This window comes from Castanea sativa, chromosome 7, assembly GCF_040712315.1.
Source record: "Castanea sativa cultivar Marrone di Chiusa Pesio chromosome 7, ASM4071231v1".
Taxonomy (NCBI): Eukaryota; Viridiplantae; Streptophyta; class Magnoliopsida; order Fagales; family Fagaceae; genus Castanea; species Castanea sativa.
Genome location: NC_134019.1, coordinates 7021879 through 7043565, shown reverse-complemented (window position 1 = coordinate 7043565; position 21687 = coordinate 7021879). Strand labels below are relative to the sequence as shown.

Below are 21687 nucleotides of genomic sequence, written 5' to 3'. Positions count from 1 at the left end.
GCTTGCTATCTTCTTTACTGGTAGTACTTTCTGAGGTGCTCGGCGTTCCATGGGTGCCGCAGTTTCTGCCCGTCAAGAGTTTCTAGGTGATAAGTGCCCTTTCTTCGCCATGATACGATCTTGTAGGGTCCTTCCCAGTTCGGGCCGAGCTTTCCTTGTGTGGGATCTCTGGCTGCGCCCATTACTTTCCTCAAAACAAGATCTCCGACTTTGAAGTCTCGGTGCTTGACTCGGGAGTTGTAGTGCTTGCTTACGAGGTCCTGGTATCGCGCGAGTCTCTGCTCAGCCGCCGCCCTTACTTCGTCAATTAGATCCAGTTGTAAACGAAGCTCTTGATCATTTCTTCCCTCGTCGTGGTTGGCCACCCTATAACTTGTGAGTCCTATCTCGGCTGGAATGACCGCTTCACTTCCGTATGTCAGCTGGAAAGGGGTTTCTCTTGTAGGGGTTCGTATTGTCGTTCTGTATGCCCATAGCACGCTGGGCAGCATCTCAGGCCATACGCCCTTTGCCCCCTCGAGCCGAGTCTTGATGATTCGGAGCAAGGATCGGTTGGTGACTTCTACTTGTCCGTTTGCCTGAGGATGTGCTGGTGAGGAATAATGGTTCTTGATTCCTAACTCTGAACAGAAGGCTCGGAAGGAGTCGTTGTCAAATTGTTTACCGTTGTCCGAAATTAAGACTCTTGGAATTCCATACCTGCAGACAATGTTTCTCCATACAAAACCCCTTATATTCTTTTCAGTGATTGTGGCTAGGGCTTCAGCTTCAACCCATTTGGTGAAGTAATCGATGCCGACGACGAGGAACTTCACTTGTCTTGCTGCCATCGGGAATGGTCCCATGATATCCAACCCCCACTGGGCGAACGGCCATGGGGCAGTTATGGGGGTCAATTCTTCCGCCGGTTGCCGAGTGATGTTGCTGAACCTTTGACACTTGTCGCAAGCTCTCACATAAACCTGGGCGTCATTTTGCATTGTTGGCCAATAGTACCTGGCCCGAATCAGCTTTTGTACCAACGACCGTGATCCAGAGTGGTTGCCGCATATCCCCTCGTGTACTTCTCTCATAACATAGTCTGCTTCTTCGGGGCCTACGCACCTTAGGTATGGTCGAGAAAAGCCCCTTTTGTAAAGAACGTCCTTTATCAAGACAAACCGTGCAGACCGGACCTTCAGCTTCCTGGCAGCCTCCTTTTCATCAGGCAACGTGCCATCTTTTAGGTAGGAGATCAAGGGCGTGGTCCAATTGTTTTCGGAACCAATTTCCTGTATGCAGACAACGTCAATTAATGGTGAGGATTGAATGAAAGAAAGCACCTTGTCGATGGGGGTCATAGTTTCCGCAGATGCAGCTTTGGAAAGTCGGTCGGCATGTTCGTTTTCTCCTCTTGGAATTTGGACTATCTGGGCTTGCAGCCCGTCCATCCTCTTTTTTGCTTGTTCCCAGTACCTCTTCATTCTTTCACCCTTGCACTCGTACTCGCCGTTTACCTGGCTTGTGACGACTTGGGAGTCGCAATGAACAACCACGTTCGTGGCCCCTACAACTTGAGCAAGGTCTAGACCTGCTATCAGGGCTTCATACTTAGCTTCGTTGTTAGTTGTAGGAAAATCGAGGTGAATCATACATTTGAGCTCGTCGCCTTCCGGAGAGTTAAGCACGACCCCTACCCCGCCAGCCTTCTTGTTGGATGACCCGTCAGTGAAAATGCCCCATTGGGGAATCTTTTCCTCTTCGCCTTCCGCGATGGTGAACTCAGCAATGAAGTCGGCCACCGCTTGTCCCTTGATGGCGACGCGGGGGCGATATTGTATATCAAATTCACTTAGTTCTACGGACCACAACGCCATCCGTCCGGCAGCCGCAGGGCTGCCCATTGCTCGCCGCAAAGGTTTGTCAGTTAGGACGACTATTGTATGGGCTTGAAAATATGGTTTGAGCTTACGGGCCGCTGTAACCAAAGCGAAGGCAAGTTTCTCCATGGGGGGATATCTCTCTTCTGCACCGTGCAATGCCTTGCTCGCATAGTACACGGGTCGTTGGACCTTATCGTCTTCTCTAATTAAGGCCACGCTAACGGCTGCTGGGGAAACGGCCAGATAGAGGAACAGTTCTTCTCCTGGTTGCGAGGGGCTTAGCAATGGCGGGGAAGAGAGGTAGGCCTTTAAATCTTCGAACGCTTGTTGACACTCGGCAGTCCATTCAAAGGATTTTTTCAATGTTCGGAAAAAAGGTAGACATCTATCTGCAGCCTTCGACACAAATCTGCTAAGCGCGGCGACCCTACCGTTGAGGCTTTGTACTTCCTTAATATTTTTAGGAGGGGCCATCCCCATAATGGCCTGAATCTTGTCTGGGTTGGCCTCGATCCCTCTTTGGGATACCATGTACCCCAAGAATTTTCCTGCCGTCACTCCAAAGGCACACTTGCTTGGGTTGAGTTTCATGTTGTAGGAGCGAAGAGTATCAAATGTTTCCTTAAGATCCTCCAGATGAGCTTCTTCCTCTTGGCTTTTGACCAGCATGTCGTCGACATACACCTGGACGTTCCTTCCAATCTGCCGTGCAAACATCTTGTTCATGAGCCTCTGATAGGTTGCGCCAGTGTTTTTCAGGCCAAAGGGCATGACCTTGTAGCAAAAAAGGCCTTGGCTTGTTACGAACAAAGTCTTCTCTTGATCAGCCTCATCCATTCGGATCTGGTTATACCCGGAGAATGCATCCATGAAGCTTAGCAACTGATGTTTGGCTATAGAATCCACCAGGACGTCGACCCGCGAGAGGGGGTAGCTATCTTTGGGGCATGCTTTGTTTAAGTCCGTGAAGTCGACGCACATCCTCCATTTCCCGTTGTTCTTTTTGACCATTACGACGTTCGCCAACCAATCGGGGTAATACACTTCCCTGATAAATCCCGCTTCTTGCAGTTTGCGGACTTCTTCTGCTATTGCTTGGTCTCTTTCTTGGGCAAAGGTTCTTTTCTTCTGTCGGACGGGCGGAAAAGATGGCGACACGTTCAACCTGTGCACCATGACCGACGGGTCGATTCCCGGCATGTCTTCATGGCTCCATGCGAATACATCTTTGTTTTCTTTCAAAAAAGTTGCGAGTTTCTGACGTACCGCCGGGTCGGCCAGGGTTCTGACTTTTGTCGTTCGCTCCTGGTGGGCTTCGTCGAGATGTACGTCTTCGAGCCTCTCGACGGGTTCTGTCGCCACCCGACGTTCTTCTATGTTCATGGCTTGAATGTGACTGTCCATCTCCATCATGGCCACGTAACATTCTCGTGCGGATACCTGATTTCCTCTCAATTCTCCAATTCCATGATCAGTAGGGAATTTTATCATTAAATGGTATGTCGAGGTTACGGCTTTCCATGAGTTGAGGGTTGGACGCCCTATGATGGCATTGTAAGCCGACGAGCAATCGACTACCAGGAATGTTATGTTCCGGGTGACTTGCTGTGGGTAGTCTCCAACGGTTACCGCTAAAGTGACGGTGCCAAGTGGATGTACCCTCGCCCCTCCAAAGCCAATGAGTGGGGCATTAACCGGAATTAGTCGCTCCCTTTCAATTTGCATCTGTTGGAAAGCGGGATAGTAAAGGATGTCTGCTGAACTACCGTTGTCTACGAGAACTCGGTGTATGTTGTAATCCCCTGCCCGTATGGTGACGACCAAAGCGTCGTCGTGGGGATGGTGAAGGCGCTGGGCGTCCGCTTCCGAGAATTCAATGGGGGGATTTCCAATCCGTGACCTTCCAAGCGCAGGACTTGCCGACTGGACGTTCTGGACCGTTCTGATGTATGTCTTTCGAGCTTTCTTGGAAGATCTGGCCCTCGTGGTGCCTCCTACAATCATCCTTATGTCTCCTACAAGTTGCCTGGGGCGATCATTATCTCGCCGAGGGGCTTGATTTTGTGGCGGGTCTGCCCTTTCTTTGTTGACGAACCTCTGTAACCTCCCTCGCCTAATGAGAGCTTCTATTTGCTGTTTCAGGTCGTAGCAATCGGCGGTGTCATGGCCGTGGTCTTGGTGAAATCGGCAGTACTTATCCCTTGGTCTCCTGTTAGGGTCTCCCTTCAGTTTTCCAGGAAAGGCCAAAGTTTCCTCGTCTTTAATCTGCATCAACACCTGGTCGATGGGCGCATTCAGGGGAGTGAAGCTCATGTACCTTCCTGTAGGCGGCTTGGGTCGTCGATCATCTCGTCCCTCTCTGGTTCTCCCCCTTTTTCGTCCATTGTCGGGTTTCGTATCTTCTTGTCTCTCCCTTTTTCTGGGTTTATGGTCGTCTCTGGCCAGCAAGGCATCCTCCGCGTTCATATACTTCGTCGCCCTGTAGTATACATCGGACATAGTCTTTGGGTCATTCTTGCATAGAGAGAACAAGAACTTACCCTCTTGTAGCCCGTTCGTGAATGCTGCCACAAGTATCTTGTCATCCGCATCGTCTATTGAGAGGGATTCCTTGTTAAAGCGGGCTATATAGGACCTTAACGTCTCGTCTTCTCGCTGCTTAATGCCCAGTATACACGCAATAGACCTCTTGTGCCGATGACTTCTAATAAAGTGTGACATGAACTGTGCGCCCAGTTCCTTAAAGGTGCCGATAGAATTAGGCGTCAGCCTGGTGTACCAATCCCTCGCAGGCCCCTTCAAGGTGGTAAGAAAAGCCCTGCAAATGATTTCGTCCGGTACACCCTGAAGATGCATTAGGGTTCTAAAAGACTCCAGGTGGTCCAACGGGTCTTTGGATCCGTCGTAGTTTTCCACATGGGGCATGCGAAACTTTGGAGGAACGGGGCATGAATTCACCAACGCTGTGAAAGGTGAATCCGTTCTATGGACTAGGTCGTCCAGGTTGCTGGACACCCGTCCTCTAAGGGCGTTCATCATCACATCCATGCGTTCCTTCATCTCCTGCATCTCGGCCGCGATATGAGGTGGTAGGGAGTCCGAGGCAGATGGCGGGTTTGTCTCCGGCCGCTCCAACCTTGTTGGTGCGGTGCTACCTTCAGGCCTGACGGCATTCCTCCCTTCCGGGCTTGCTACTTCCTGGTCCTCCCCTGGTGCACTTTGGTGCGCGGTCACCTACCGTAGTTGTTCTTCTAAGTTGTGATTCTGTTTAGTAAGGCGCTCGACGGCAGCAGCCAGCGTCTGAACTTGCCTTTCTAGCGCTGTAGCATGCGGTTCGTCGTCTTGGTTGTTGATTGTTGCTATCGATCGAGTGAGTACCATACAACTTTTTGTCTCAGGAACAGAGCAAGGCTGAATGTCTCACCTTCTTCCCCACAGATGGCGCCAACTGATGATGCCGAAGAAATCACCAGTAAGCTACGAGTACTCCTCCGATTGAAGCAACACCTGCGAAGAGAAAGTAGGTGATCGACAGAGAGCACCGATGTGGTGCCGGCCAAAGACCCTCCGACGATCAAGTTAGAGTCTTTAAAACAACCCTAGAGTGCCAGAGTTGAGGTAATAGTGCGTACCTTTGGGTCATGAGGGTCTTGGGGTATATATAGTGGTATGTGGCCGAAATATGCGCCTTGGTGAAGAAGTACTTTCCTTTTTAAAAGAGTAATTCGCGGATCTTTGCCTATTGTATTGAGCCCTTTCCTTATAGGAATCTTCTTGACTAAAGTCGAACGTGTAGCGCAAGAACTTTCCTTATATTCACATAAGCAGAAGTCAAGATAGGCTAAAAATGAAAGTTAGATTACTCCTTCAGCCTTCACCTGCCAAGGTCGTCAGCCCACGTGTACCTCCTATACTGTCGTCAGTTTACGTACGCCAACGTGATCCGTCAGCCAAGGACGTCAGCCAAAGACCTTACAGCCAAGGTCGTCACCCCTGACTCGTCCACGTGATCCGTCAGCTTAACGTTGCTGCGTAAGGGGCATGGCTATGAATGCTAAAAAAGTGGCATCCTAATGACCCTGGCTGACGGGTTGCGTGTTCCCCTCAGCATTCTTAAAAACGTCACTATCACACACATTACACGTGCATCTAACATAATAGGAAAATATAAAGTCGTTAACTAAAAAACCAAAAACAAATATAATGTTGTTCTTGTCAGATCAATAATAGAGCAAGCAGAGCTGTGGACCACTATACTGCAGAACTTTATACACTGATAACCGATCATCAATCACACCATATACCCAGTATTTTTTTTTTTCTTTTAATGTTTTGGTTTCTCATATGCACAGTTATTCACAATATCGATCACTCAGTTAATTCTACATCTAAACGAAAAATAGAGAGAGTCTGATACCACGGCCAGCAGGCAGCAACTCCGGGTGGCAAGCTATAGAGGACTTGGGGCGTTGCATATCTGCAGTCTGCAGTGTAAGGGATTCTTTTTCTCTAGTTTATTTTCTTAGTAAACCAGAGATATATGTATTAAAGCTGGGTATTTTTTTTTTTTTTTTTTGGTTTGGTATTAGGAAGAGTTTTGATTTACTTGAAAGTGGAGTACTGAGTAGTGAGTATTACTAATTACAAAGGATTTGTTTGTTATCTTTCATGGAAAATTATTAATCAAGTAGCTCCCTTTTCAGCTTTCTCATACATTTGTAAATGGGAAAAGAGAAAGCACATGATGGATACTACTCAAATGTAAAAAAATGAAGCTCAGGACTTAAAAAGTGTTTTATTTTGGGATAGGGAAAAGCTGTTCTAGGAATTTGTCAAAGTTGTTTGTTTTGGAGAGGCTATGAACAGTGCCAGATATTATTATTATTATTATTTGGGTTTTTCTTAATCAATTTTCAAATCACATTCATAATGTTAAAAAGAGAGTACGTATACATACTCGTGTTTTATGCTGGATATGGAAAAAGCTGATTTAGGAATAAAAGTGGTTTGTTTTGGAGAGTTTAAAATAAATAAATAAATAAATAATTTGTGTTGGGTTTTCCTTAATCAACTCTTGAATTTGAGGGAGGCTCAAATGAATTTCAAGAGAGGAGGACTAACCAGTAGCATTTTTTAGGCTCAAATGAATTTTTCTTTATCAACTCTTAAATTGTGAATGATTAACACGCTAGCACTAACTGTTTTAAGAGGAGGGCAGGAGTTGCCATAAATGGATTATAATTTGCAGCTGCTTCTGCACCTACACCTGCACTTGTGCAATTTTAAAATACCATAACAAAGCCAATTTCTGTCACTTTATGCTGTCCAAATCCCATTCCCTCTTGCTCTGCCTTGTATAATGCGTGCTATTTGAGCAATTCAGGTTCAATTTACATTTTATAAATTCACATTCTCATATTTAAAAAAATTTCTTAATTAAATATTTAGAACTACGTGGTGTTTAATTAGGTTTACTACATTTTTTGAACAATCTTGCGAAGGACCAAAACTTTTGTCTAGAGCATTGAACAGGGGACGCGATGCGAACACGTGATCAATTTTGAAGATGTGTCAGATTTAGTGCATAGGACCCAAATCAGACTCCGGCCAAGTGCCTTGTAGTTAAGTAATATGGTTATGAGTTATCATATTCTCAAAAAAACTGTTAGTGTTATGAGTTATTTTTGCCATCAGAAAGGGAACGGTGCAAGGTTAGTTTCTTTTGCTCTTGACATTATTATTAATATTATGAAATTGTTGCGTCATTAGCTTTATTTAATTATTATTTATCATTTTCCAGCTTTAATGTCGCTTATTTGAATATGTTGATATCTAGTTTATTCTTTTTTCCCTCTCTATCTACTCATGTGCTAACAATAACATTTTTATTTTTCGGCCATATTCTTAAGTGTCGTTTGTTTTGGCATACGACCTTTTTTAGAAAATATTTTCCTTATTTTGAGTTGTAAGGGCACTTGAAAAAGTTGGCCAAAGCAAAACCATTTTTCACTGAAGCTACGTTTGTTTCAGTTGTAAAGGAAATCAAGAAAACATTTTACACTGTACTTGTTGTTTGAGATGCTCAGAAAATTCGTTCAAACCAAAAATCTCATTCATTGACCGTAAAATATGTGGGCCTTGAGTGTAAAATATATTACACTTCTATTTTACTTTCAAACCATTTCCAACAGAGAGAGAGAGAGAGAGAGAGAGAGAGAGAGAGAGAGAGAGAGAGAGAGAGAGAGAGAGAGAGAGAGAGAGAGAGATATCGTTGTCGTCGCCTGAAGCCTGTCGCTACCACCCTCTAGATCGCCTCGTCCTCCTCTCGATCTTGTCTCCATCGCCCTTTGGGTTAAATCTTCTCCTCTCGACCTCATCTCTGCCACTCATCAATCTGCCTTCTCTCTCTTTCCCTCCTACCAACCAAGGCCGGATCGGACATTGCATGTCACTGATCTAGTGTCTTCTCTCTCTCATCTAACTTTTTCTCTCTAACCTGAACCAAATTCCCAATTGGGTTTTGTGTTTGATTTTCATTTTTTTTTTATCTCTAATTTTGTTGGTGTGGGTGGTGGTGTTTGGTGGTTTTTGTGTGGTGTGGGTGGTGGTGTTTTGGTGGATTTTGTGTGGTGTGGTGGTGGGTTTTGTGTGGATGGTGGTGGATTTTCTATGGGTGGTGGTGGGTTTTGTGTGGGTGGTGGTGGCAATGGAGCAGTGGTGGCAGTTTTTTCCCTCTTCCTAATTTGGATTTTGTATGGGTGGTGGTGGGTTGCGCTTGTCCTTGGTGGTAGTGGTTGGTGGCTGGCTTGGGTTTACATTTTCTGAAAATAGGGCCCATTTGGTAGCGTTGTTTAAGTGTTGTAAAAATACGTGTTGTATTGTTTAAGTGTTGTAAAAATATGTGTTGTATTGTTTAAACAACAAAAACTATTGTTCAAACAATGTTACCAAATATGCCATAGATTTTGTACATCCAAGACCAAACGCAAGAAATAATTTTTTGGTATTATTTTCACAACACAGTCAAACAGTAGAAAATGTTTTCCTTTACGTAAAATATTTTCAATTGAAAATATTTTATACTTGGAAAATATTTTACATATTGCCAAGCACAGCCTGAGCAGGCAAAATACTCTTGTTAACTCATAAAACATTTTCCGCCATTTTCAAATTCAAGAAAACATAAACCTAAAAATAAAAGTAAAAAAATATCGCAAAAATCTTCAGAAAGACCATAGTGCCTTCAAAACCTCCAAAACAATATTTAAACCTTAAAAAGGACTGAAATAATCTTGAAATTTTAAAAAAATCAAAATCAAAATACCATTGAAAATCTCTTTAAGAAAAAAAAAACCCCAACAAAACCTCTAAAATTTTAAAAATACCCTCCAAAATGTCCAAAATGACCAAAATACACTATAAACTTCCAAATACGCAGATTCCCCCTAAAACCTTTATAAGGACCAAATTACCATTGAAACTTCTTAAATTACAAAAATATCTATTTAAAACCTCTAAAATGACCAAAATAACATGAAAACCTCTGAACTGATAGAATTATAAAATAAAATAAAAAATGCTAGAACATACATGAATATATAAACCTATAAAATGATAATTGTTTAGTATTAATATTTTAAAGTGGTGAATTATATATATATATATATATATATATATATATATATATATATATATATATATATATATATATATAAACAATGTTACATCGTCAGTTCATAACTTTAAGAGAGTTCAGATCTCATTCTCAACATCTAAATTTATACAAGACAAACTTTCAAATAGATAATAAAAAAAAATAGTAATAGGGAAAGGTTTTGCTACAATTGCTACGTACAGGAGTATGTGACAACAAAAAGAAAGGGACGTGTTTAGAGACAAGTATGCAGCAAAACCTTTCCCATGAAAAAATACCAACTTCTTATATTCTATCGATAAAACTAACCATAATTGAAACTGTAAGGACCAAAAATCCAACCAGGTATTAAAGCCCACTTAAAGCTGGAAGTGGATCCAATCACCCAGAGCCCAAAACAAAGAATTTGTAGAGAGGGAACAAAACAAGAATGGGTAGATATGTCTTGAGGATAGCAATTAACATAAAAGGAATAAGAAAACACGCTCCCACAAGCTTGCTCGAGAAGGATCTATCACATTCAACTATCCTTATTCTTTTAATTCTCAGAGTTCTTCCTCTTCTTCTCTTTTTCTTCCCCCTTTCACTAGCCTCTTTCATCCTTATCTATACTCCTTTGTCCTTGCATCTCCAACGTCAATCTCCCACCTAACCTCCTCCTAATGTTGACACTTGTCCAATTGCTTGTAAAAGGTGGTGGAAAGGAATTGATTAGCTGTGATTCACACTGTTCAAGTCACCTCTACATCAATGCAGCTGATAAAGCTGTTGTTCCTCATTTAATGTGGCTAGGAAACTAGGTACTAAACATTTAATGCGGAGTCCACAGGCTGTCTATCCCCAAACCAGATATTTTCTTTCTCTGACATATATCACCAGTCTACCCTTTGTACTTTTCCATACAACCTTGTCCTCGAGTCCTCGGCCCTTATCCTTAACTAAGATCTCCTTCATCCCTTGATCTTCATCCTTGGTGCTTGCCTCCCCATAATATCCCCTTAAAACTTGTGCTATTAATTCTTAATTAAAAGCCCATTTTTAACTTTGCAAATTAGCTATCCACGTGCCACTTGTTTTCCCACATGATAACGTCTTTTTGCTTCCCATGACACGTTCCTGATACTTCGAAATCCACGATTGGTCATTTATGGTGTCAGGTGGCTCATTGTCTCCCCACGTTCTACGGCTCGATCAGAATTGTACGGTTCTGATTTTCCCCTTAGTTATGAATGGGAAAATTACCGTGCATTTTTGCCTCTATATAAACAAGACTTGGGGCTAGCTGAGATTCATTTTGAGCATTTTCAAGGAAAGGAACCTCTCGAGGAGCAATTTTAACGTTCATTCAGAGTTGTGTTGGTTCTCTCGTTGATTCTTCTTTTTTTTTTATTCTTTTTTCTTTATTCTTTCCATAAGACTTAATGAGTAGATATGCTAGGTTAGTAGATACCGTTGAGGCGAGGGCAATTTTTAAGGCCCAACATAGAATCCTTGATGGTGTTAAAATTCAACACTGTGAGGAGGGAGAGTGGTTAGTCCTACCACGGCCTCCCAAGTCTGTGGTAATTCCAATGATTGCCTTTATTAAAGGTGGGATGGAAATTCCTATGGGGAGGGTAACTCGGGACTTCCTCTTAAACTATAGATTAACTCCAACCCAATGTTCTCCCAACATCTCTAGGATTTTGGGGTGTGTAGATGCCATAAACTGTAAGATGGGGACTAACCTTACCTGGCACGACATAAATTGGGTGTACAATTGCCAAAAAAAAGAGAAAACTAAGTACTATATGAAGTGTAGGGTTCCCACAATTAGGCTAATCTCTTGCCTGCTTGACTCAAGTAAGGGCATGGACGGGGATTTTCTTATTGTCTCGGGGAATTGGTATGACGGATTACACTGTCTTCCCCAAGAAGGGGAGCCAAGTAGGGTTCCCGATGACCAGAGCAAGACTCGGGATTTTTAGTCAACTTCCTTTACATAATGATTCTGCATTTAATAATTTTCACTAACGATATTCACCCTTTGTGGCAGACGAATATCACACCACTCCAGCTAGACATTTGGTAAACTTCCAAGACCTGGAATTATTTAAGGGCTACATATTTATTATCTAAGAGTGTAGTACAATAACTTGTGTTACAATGAACCCTAACATGAGTATATATAGGTGACTAAACCCTAGACTACTAGTACAAGTAGGATTAGGCTTGGGCCTATTACATTAGGCTAATATGTCTATAATATTTCTAACACCCTTCCTCAAACTTAAGGCAGAAGATTAATGAAGGCTTGAGGTCGGATAAGTATAAGAAGATCCCTTGGAGATGCCTTGAAGAATGCCTTGAAGAATACTTTCGAAGAAACCACAATGAAGAATATGCCAATTGACCAATTTCAGAGTTTCAAATGAAGAAACCGAGTCCAAAATCGGAATTTATGCAAAACAAACTAAGCAAGATATGCCATTTCGAAAATTTTGATTTTTGGTCAAAAGGCAATGCAAAAATCAAAGTCAACTATGGTCAAAGTCAACAAAGCTAGAGTCAAAGTCAACGGTCAGTCAATGGCTACACGGTCCAAGTTGGTTCTGGGTTTCCAAGTCAAGTCACGGATTGGGCTGTAGAGTTGGTGACATCATTCTGATGACGTGGCACTAACCTGGACTAGGGCTGACGTGATTGTGGCTTACATGGCACTGACATGGCTAGATGACGTTAGGATGACATCGTTAGAGGTTTTCAGAGTGTGGGATGTCCACCAGCGAGTGGAGGAGAAGCCATAAACCCAAGCAGCGTGTGTGGGTGCATGTTGGCAGATAGGTGGCCAGACTTCTTAGGTTTTGCAAATCAGCGGGCTGCGAGGTCTATAGAGGGACGCGTGTAACCATAAACCTACCTGAGAGTCAAGAATTTCGGCAACATGTGGGGAGCTGTCGGAGCCTTTGGCGGTGCGTTGTGGCCTGTGAGGCTGCCGTTGGGGGCCGAATTCCTTGGTTTTGGTCGCGAATGGTCGTGGAGCACATCTGTGGTGTTGGTTTCATTAGGCAAACCTTGGATTTGCACAGATTTGATAAGTTAAGTCAGGGCTTGCTTGGTTGTTAGATTTTGACACAGCACAGAGCCATGGTGGCTACGAGATGCCATGGAGTCTAGATCCAGTAGGCAAGCATGTGTGACTTCAGATGGTGGTGTGCACATGATAATCTTCTTTGCTGCTTGCTAGAGACGTTTGTTTGATGCCAAGAACGAAGTTTGGCTCTAATACTATGTTAAATATATTATTAGCAACGCAATGTGTTATACTATATTGTATATGCTAGAGTAGACGCGAAAGGAGAAGCATAAAATAAGAACACCAAGAACACAAAGGTTACGTGATTCAGCTTTATCGGCCTACATCCACAGAGAAATCTCTTAAGAGCTACATCTTTATTATGTAAGAGTGTAGTACAATAACAAGTTTTACAATGAACCCTAACATGGGTATATATAAGCAACTAAATCCTAAACTACTAGTACAAGTAGGATAGGGCTTGTGCCTATTACATTGGACTAATATGTCTAATATATCTCTAACAGTTGGTATGGACCCAATTTTTGTTTTTGTTGCTTTGAGTGAACTAATACCTCCTAATTTGATAAAGAAAAGTGTTACATCCATAACATTTTTATAATAAATCATAGATAGTAAATTATTATTAGTTATAATTTAAATTATTTTATAGCTCACCTATAATGACTAATAACAACTTACCATTTAAAATTTATTATGAAAATATTATGAAAATATTTTAAATATAATATTTCTCTTTGATAAATAGACTACTTTAGGAGTCCAAACCAATGCATTAGACTAGCCAACAATTTTAACTCAGAAATTTATGACTATTTTTTATCCATTGTCAACGACGATTGAATTATATAAGATAGACTTCCAGTTAGATCAATACCACGAATCATAATCCTATACCAAACTCATAATCCTACAGGTGACAGGTGTGCAGTACTGAGTGACAGGTGTGCAGAGCAAGTAATAGTATATTGCACTTATATTTACACATGATATAAAAAGGTGTATAACAAATTTAGGGAAAAAAAAGCCCTGACAGTCTGAAGCTCCTTGAGAAGAGGGAATATAAAGAAATGGAAAGGAATGTAAAAAAAAAAATTTAAAATATTCTTCAATTTTCTTATTTGGAAGTTTTAATGGAAGGAATGGAAAGTCCATTTTTATGTTTTAGGAGTTTAAGTGGGAGGGATTGGACTAGATAGGAGGGAACACTCATTCATTTTTATTTCCTTAAAATTTTAAATTTTCATTCCCCCTGAAATTTGGAGGAATGAGAGGAAATAAAATGAAATGAAATGAAATTTAATGAATTTTTTTACTAAAACTCCCAAAATATTCATATATATTCAACAATTTATTTTAAAATATGAGTCTAATAGTAATATTGTTATAAAATAAATGTATTGCATTCCCTCTATGTTACTCCCAAACAAAATTACTTACATTCCATTTATGTTTCTCAAATAAAAAAATTTACATTTCATTTATTTTCATTCATTTCTATTATTTTATTTTAAAACATCTAATCAAAGTTACTTAATTTCATTTAATTCTATTGTTTTCCATTCATTATCCTTGCTTAAATACATTCAATTTCATTTCCTTATAATCTCCCAAACTAAGCTCTAAATTTACTCCCTAAATTTTACACAGGCCAAATTGGAAGCATTCCAGTAAACTACTATTATCCTTATTTTAACAATAATGTTTATTTTTTGATGAAATATGTTACAAATTATGATCATAAAACCGTATTAGCTTTGGCAAGCCAGTATTTAGATTCAAATAGAATTTTAATTGAAGAAACCCAATGTTTATCTTCGAAGCTGTCCAACAAGACTTGATGTAATTTGTTTTTTCTTGCTGATATGGAATGGAAGTCTTTTATGTTTCTCAAAAGAGAAGGAAAAATGAAAAATTAACCGTATTAGCTATTCTTTAAATCAGCCTAGTCATGAACTAAAAACCAAAAGAGCATTTTTGACATTAAAAAATACCTTCCCCATCCCAATAGTCCTACCTTTTCACACTCCAACATTAAAATACAAGCAGCTTTCAATTCAAGAGGAATAATATTAACCCACAACGCGACCATGATTTCAGAGGATAAGCAATTGAATATTAGACAGAAAAAAAAGGCACAAAAGTAGAAGAGAGAGGACGGATGAAGCACGCTCTTGAGTAGTCTTCACCGCACCAGATCAGAGTAGGCTACATTGTTGCTGCTATCGAACGGCACGGTGGGACCGCAAACAGCGAGATTGGAGACGGGAGGGTGGGACGCTGCTGTTCAATTGAGAGAGACCATCTCCCTGTTTGAGCTGTGTCTCATCAATTTATGTCTCACAACTGAACCTCTAGTTTCTCTATCTCCCATCTCTTTGGTTAGGCAAATTTTGTCCAGCTGAGAGGCGTTAGTAATTTATTTAAACTTTAGACTTAACAGAAGTATTAATTTGGCTTATGTATGTAGTTGAGGGAGTAAGTGTCCGTTTTAGATCTATTTATTTTGCTGAAACTGATTATTTATTTATTTATTTTTTGAAAAATGATATAGATAAAAGTAAAAGTTAGTTGAAATAGTATAGTAGAATTTAGAGATCTAGCAAAAATAATCTATACCAAACGCACAATAAATTGACTAAAATAAAAGTTCAAGGGATGTAATCCCTATTATACACCCTTTACTATTCTAAAGTTCAAGGGAGGTGTAATAGCATTTTTCCCACAAATTTATAGAGGTAAACAAACTATTCTTTTTAAAGCAGATATGGCACTTGACATTGCTTTGAACTTCCCAAGAAATATTATGGATTTGGTTCTCCACATAAACGTCTTCGTCTTCTTTAAATCTCTTCAATATTTGATCCATAATCAAGCTTCTCATTATACTAGGAAATTGTTTCTGGAAATCCACAATTCTATGATTGCCTTTTATTCTTTAGTCTTATCCTTTTAATCGGTAAAGTTTTTCCTGGTTTACTCATTTTCTTCTTCATTTGCAGTCGTAAACCCCCTTTAAAATCTTCTTCTTGAGAAGACCACCATTTTTCAAATTTTTCTATTTGAGAAGAACTGCATGCTTCAATTGATTTTAGAGTTCTCTGCTGCATGTGCACCTGTCACACTCTTACTAGTAAGTTAATATTGCCAAATATTACACTATATAGGCATTAGCAAAATGTATATTTTTACAAGTATTGTTAGAAGTATGTGCTTCAATAATTAAATTTACTATATTTCAATAGTTTAAACTTTTGAGACGATCGGTAATTTAACATGGTATATATAACATCTATTTATTTCACACACTGATGCACACAACCTAATTGGGTAATACGCAGTGACAAAGTCAGAAATTTTTGCTTGGAGGTTGGATTATGTTAAAGACAAATCGGTTAAAATATACTCCAAACAGTGTGTGTATGAAAAATACTCAAGAACAAATCTTAATTTTCTAATGATAGAATAAATTATAACTTATAAATATACTATATACAAAGTGTTCATACATAGAAAGACAAAAATATTAAAGAGAACTTATAGGGGTAAATTCCAAGGTAGACGGATTGAATTGACGGAATCAGACTTTAGAGACAAGGTAACTAGAAGAGACGATACAATTGGTATAACAAAGCTGGTAAACGGATTCGTGACTCGAATGAAAAGGTAAGGAGACGGACAGACACTTTTGAGTGGACGGGTTAAAAGGGAATGGTCTGTCTAAGCCACCTGTCACCCTTGTGGCATCTACATGGCACCCACGTGGCATGGGTAGTCTCCAAGGACTCTAGTATGGAAATTTCTTGCGCTCCACGCCCCACCATAATTATAGGAATCCATGTAAGGAAATACCCTCTTCACCAAGAAATTAATATCGGTTTTACATTACTATAAATACCCCAAGATCCTCACAAACCAAGGTACGCGTAATTTTTCCCAGCTCTAACACTTTAGAGTTGTAGAAATTCTCTCTAACTTTACCTTTGGAGGGTATTTGGCCGATACCACACCGGTACTCTCTGCAAGGTCTTCTTTGTCTTTGTTTCGCAAGTTTTGTCTAAAGCACGTAAGGATTGCGCAACTCAATGACGATTTTTACATTATTAGTTGGCGTTGTCTGTGGGAATAGAAAACAATAGCAGCCATATTACCACTTTCTAAACAAAGAGTTGTATGGTACTCACTTGCTCGATTGCAACCAACAACAGTAACGGAGATGAACCACACACTACCGCCTTTGAAAGACAGGTATAGACCCTAGCCGCGGCTGTGGAACGCCTTACTAAGCAAAACCACAACCTGGAGGAATAGCTGCACCAAAGGGATGCTAGGCCTAACAGTCACGGAGAGGAGTAAGAGGGAACCAACGCCTAAAGGAAGGACCGAGAAGGACCAGAAGACAGCAATGCCCCAAGCAAACAAGAGCGACAAGATACCAGCCATCCATTCGTCGCAGATACAACGCCACCGCATATGGTTGCAGAGATGCAGATGATGAAGGAACGGATGGACTTCATGATGAACGCATTTAGAGGCCGGCTGTCAAACGACCTCGACGAGTAAGTTCACTCGACGAACTTGCCCTTTGCTGCATCCGTCACCTCGTTCCCCCTTTTGCCAAAGTTCCGTATGCCACAGATAGAAGTCTACGACGGGTCTAAGGATTCCTTAGATCACCTAGAGTCATTCAAAAGCCTCATGCACTTACAAGGTGTGGCGGACAAGATCATGTGCCGAGCCTTCCCAACTATACTGAATGGTCCCACAAGGGTGTGGTTCAGTAGATTGACGCCCAACTCCATTGGTACCTTCAAGGAGCTGAGTGTGCAATTTGCCTCACACTTTATCGGGGGGCACAGGTATAAGAAGTCCACTGCGTGCTTGATGAGCATCAAGCAACGGGAGGACGAAACGCTGAGGTCTTACATAACCCGCTTCAACAAGGAAGCCCTCTCGATAGATGAAACTGATGACAAGATACTTATTGCTGTGTTCACCAATGGATTACAAAAGGGGAATTTTTTTTCTCTGTATACAAAAACGACCTAAATACCACGTCAGACGTGCTTTATCGAGCCACTAAGACGCAAAAGATGCGCTACTAGCCCAAGAGGAGAAACCCAAAAAGAGAAAAAGGCAAGAAGATGCACGGCAGGACAAGGGACAAAAGACGAACAGAACCAAAGACCGATGGGAGGATAGGTGCCCCAAACCCCCCACTAGAAGGTTTTCAAACTTCACCCTATTGACTACTCCGATCGATCAAGTCCTGATGCAAATCAAGGACGACACGGCCTTGACGTGGCCTGGCAAGTTGAAAAGAGATCCCAGTAAGAGGTCTAGAGATAAGTATTGGCATTTTCATCGGGACCACGGTCACGACATAACTGAATGCTATGACTTGAAGCAATAGATTGAAGCCCTAATCACACAAGGAAAGCTACAATGATTCGTTTTCAAGGAAAGGGCACACCCACCACAAGAGTAGGCTGCAACACCCCTAGGAGACATAAGGATGATTGTAGGAGCACCACAACTTCCGGTTCATCTAGAAAGGCACGTAAGACTTACCTAAGGATGGTTCAGAGCGTCCAGTTGACAGGTTTCATTCAAAATATGGCGCGAATTGACAACCCTATAATCAGTTTCTTGAAGGAAGATGTTCAACGACTCCACCACCCATACGACAATGCACTCGTTGTTAGCATACTGGTAGGGGATTACAACACTCGTCGGGTTCTAGTTGATAATGGAAGCTCTGCTGATATCTTCTATTACCCAGTGTTCTAGTAAATGAGGATCGAGAGAGAACGACTCATACTAACCAATGCACCACTCATTGGGTTTGGAGGAATGAGAGTATACCTCTTTAGCGTGGTCACATTACCTGTGACAGTTGGTGATTACCTGTAACAAATTACGGAAGGCCGTAACTTCGACCTTTCACCTGATGATCAAGTTCCCTATTGAGTACAGAGTAGGAGAGGTACGTGGAGACCAAGTGGTAGTGCGTGAGTGCTACATAGCAATGTTGGAGATGGACGACCACTTACAGACCATGAGCATAGAAGAACAATGGATGGTTGCAGAGGCCATTGAAGGGTTGGAAGAGATACTCTTCAATGACTCCAGACCTGAGCGAACAACTAGGACTAACACCCTCACCAGCCTACCAATCCGTCAAGCACTCACGACATTCCTAAAAGAGAATTAGGATGTCTTTACCTAGAGCCACAAAGACATGCTCGAGATTGACCTTTCAGTTATGGTTCACAAGTTGAATGTATCATCCTCTTTTCCCCTATCCAACAGAAGAAGCGAGTGTTCACAAATTGCAAGAAGCAAAGTTCATACGAGAAGTGTACTAACCCGACTAGCTGGCTAACATGGTGATGGTCAAGAAAGCTAACGGAAAGTGGAGGATGTGGATAGATTTCATGGACTTAAATAAGGCTTGCCCCAAAGATAGCTACTCACTCCCGTGGATCGACGTCCTAGTAGACTCGATAGCAAGACACCAATTATTGAGTTTCATGGATGCGTTTTTTGGTTATAACCAAATCAAGCTAGATAAGGCTGATCAGGAGAAGACTTCGTTCGTCACCAGCCAAGGCCTCTTTTACTACAAAGTGATGTCATTCGGTCTAAAGGACGTGGGCGCAACGTATCAGAGGCTAATGAACAAAATTTTTGCACATCGGATTAGGAGAAATGTCCAAATCTATGTGGACGACATGTTAGTGAAAAGTTGATGGGAAGATGAGCATCTGGATGACCTCAGGAAGACCTTCAATACCCTCCACTCTTACAGCTTGAAGCTTAATCCGAGTAAATGTGCATTTGGGGTAACGACTGGGAAATTCCTAGGGTTCATGGTGTGTTAGAGGGGTATTGAATCCAACCTATATAAGATCTGGGTCATAATGGAGATGACACCACCTAGGAATGTAAAGAAAGTATAGAGCCTCAACGGTAAGGTAGCAGCACTAAACAGGTCCGTGCCAAAGGTAATGGACAAGTGCCTACCTTTCTTTCACACATTGAAGAAGTCCTTCGAGTGGACGGTCGAGTGTCAATAGGCATTTGAGGGCCTAAAGGCATGTTTCTCCTCCCTGCCATTGCTAAGTCCTTCCAAAGCTAGAGAAGAGTTATTTCTTTACTTGGTTGTCTCTGCAATTGCTATCAACGCGACCTTAGTCAGAGAAGAAGATAGGGTGCAAAAGCCCGTATACTACACTAGCAGAGTGCTCCGACGAGCAAAGGAGAGGTACCCCCCCCCATGGAGAAGCTAGCCTTCACCTTAGTGATTGCAGCTCGCAAGCTCAAACCATATTTCTAGGCTCACATGGTGATTGTTTTGACAGACAAGCCTCTACGAGAAGCAATGAGTAGTCCTAAAGCCCTTGGACGGATGGTACTATGAGCAATTGAGTTGAGTGAATTTGACTTACAATATTGCCTGCATACTGCCATGAAGGGACAGGTGGTTGCTGACTTCATTGCGAAGTTCACCAATATGGAAAGCTATGGGACAGAGAGCATCCTTAGTGGAGTATCCACACGAACGGATCGTCTAACAAGTAGGCTAGTAGAGCAAGTATAGTAAACCACTCTCGAAAAGGGGATAAGATCAAATGCATGGTTCGTTTCGACTTCCCTACAACCAACAATGAGGCAGAATACGAAGCTCTAGTGGCAAGATTGGATCTCGCCAAAGTAGCAGGGGCCATAAATGTTGTTTATTGTGACTTTCAGGTGGTCAGAAGTCAGGTGAACGGTAATTACGAATGTAAAGGTGAAAGGATGAAGAAGTACCTAAAGCAAGTAAGGAAACGAGTGGACAACCTTCAAGTCAAGTTTGTTCAAATCTCAGGGGAAGAGAATGAGTAAGCTGACCCTCTTGCCAAGACCGCGTCAATAGATTACACGTTCATCCCCAGTAAGGTACTTTCTTTTATTCAGCTTTCACCTTTAATATATGGCATTAGTGTGCAGGATATAGGTTTTGAAAGCAACTGGACCACACCAGTAGTCTCCTATATGAGAGATGGCAGATTGCCTGAAGGTTCAGGCGGCATGATTCGTCTTGATAAAGGATGTCTTGTACATAAGAGGCTTCTCCTGACTGTACCTAAGATACCTAAGCCCCGAGGAAGCCGATCATGTCATGAGGGAAGTCCATAAAGGGATATGCAAGAACCATTTAGGGTCTTGATCACTAGTGCGCAAGCTGATTTGGGCAGGATACTATTGGCTTACTATGTAGAGGATGCCCAAGCTTGTCAAAACTTGCAACAAGTGTCAGATGTTCAGCAATATCATCAGACAGTCAACAGAAGAGCTCACTTTGATGATGGTCCCGTGACCTTTTGCTCAATGTGGGTTGGACATCATGGGCCCATTCCCAACAACAATAAGGCAACTAAAGTTCCTAGTGGTAGGCATAGATTACTTTACCAAATGGGTGGATGCTGAAGCCCTGGCCACTATCATGGAAAAAAAAATGTATGAAGCTTCATCTAGAGAAACATCATTTGTAGGTATGGGATCCCTAGAGTCATGGTGTTGGACAACGAAAAGTAGTTCGACAACAAGTCGTTCAGGGATTTTTGCTCACAATTAGGGATCAAGAATCACTACTCTAGGAGAAACACCCTTTTGACTAGTGTACAGAAGCAAGGCAGTCATTCTCGTAGAGATTGGACTCACAAGCTACAAGGTGGAGAACCACGATGAGAGTAGGAATGATGAAGCCATGCGCCTACAGCTAGACCTAGTGGATGAGGTCAGAGCAACAACCAAACAAAGGTTAGCACAATACTAGGACCTTATGGCCAAGCACTACAATTCCAGAGTCAGACAGAAGGACTTTCAAGTTGGAGATCTTGTCTTGAGGAAAGTAACGGGCACTACGAGAGGTCCCTCCCAAGGGAAGTTAGGATCCAATTGGGAAGGACCCTACAGAATCACTTCATGGTAGAAGCAAGGCACCTATCACTTGGAGACACTCGACGGAAAAAAGTTGCAGCATCCATGGAACACCGAAAACCTAAAGAAATACTACTAGTAGACTACGACATGCAGACCACTCCTCA

General features: G+C 41.8%; 1 pseudogene; it reads left to right on the top strand.

The window, feature by feature from the left end:
- The window catches only part of LOC142643906 (cyclic nucleotide-gated ion channel 1-like), an 89718-nt pseudogene that overhangs the window by 29673 nt on the left and 38358 nt on the right, over positions 1-21687 (top strand).